Below are 1,238 nucleotides of genomic sequence, written 5' to 3' on the forward strand. Positions count from 1 at the left end.
GTAACAAAGGTTCGCGCACTAAGCAAGCGTTCGCGCACTCAGTACAAGACGCCTATTGGCTAAAACAATCATGCATCAGTTTTTACTGGATGCATGGTTCTGAAGAAAAACCATGCGTCCAGTAAAAACTGGTGCATGGTTTTCGGGCTCTCGTCTATGGTAAGCCAAAAGGCAATGCACCCAGTGAATTTGTCACTGGCTAACACGATAGAAAAACGGGTTTTTGGCAAGAAAATCACCCATTCTATAAAACAGATGACGCACATGTCTTTTCGTGCGTCAGTCGGAATATAGCGTGCATGCGGTAACTATGGAATTTAGCCTAAACCCACTCGGCTTCGCCTCGTGGGTTAAGCATTCCATAGTTACCTTACGCACACAATTCCGACTGATGCACTCAGACCTGTGCGTCATTTGTATACTATACCTCATCTCATTTCTCATGCCTAAGCACAAGAGTGTGTGATGTATCATGCAAAAATATGGACAGATTCCTTAAAACAGACAGTTGTATTAAAACTTAAAGGAATGACCAGCAAAGAGCACAGCATGACAGAAGAGTCCAGAGCTCACTCGTCTTTTCCTTCACTTGCAGTCCTGCTGACAATTGTCAAAATGCTTCAACATCACATAATCCTATTTCATCATGACCATACCTAACAGTTCAAAGCAATACCCATTATATTGTTGAAGACTTGAATACAGTCCATTACACTGAGAAAAAAAAAATAGCTACACATTTGCCTACTGCTTCATCCTCAATCTGCTTGAAGACAGAATGAGAGAATGAACAAGAATCACAGTATTGGTTGGTCCTCTTTAGCAGACGCCAGCAATGATGCTCTTGAGACCAGCCAATGACATGCAATCTCATGCGTACATTCCCACCACATAATTATGCCCACTGATATGATGACAAATGAAATATTGCAATTGTTCAGGGAAAGCAGTCATCTTCTTGCAGTAGGTAAGATGAGACGACACAGCAGTCCATCCTCAGTCAGCCTGTCTGAGATGCAAGGTTTTTTGGTGATGGAAAACTGTCAATGTAGGACTACGCTGGGTTTCCTTTCTTATCAACCACTTGCATTACCAAGATGCAGGTTTACCTGAACACTGCTCTCGTTACAGGTATCTTGATTAGCAGTCTCTTTCTCTGAACAGGATATACCAAGTAACCGTCCCTTATTTTCTGGATGCAGATTCCAGCAGTTCATTTTATTCCAGAGAAATGAATA

The sequence above is a fragment of the Diadema setosum genome, chromosome 1 (assembly GCF_964275005.1).
Source record: "Diadema setosum chromosome 1, eeDiaSeto1, whole genome shotgun sequence".
Lineage (NCBI taxonomy): Eukaryota > Metazoa > Echinodermata > Echinoidea > Diadematoida > Diadematidae > Diadema > Diadema setosum.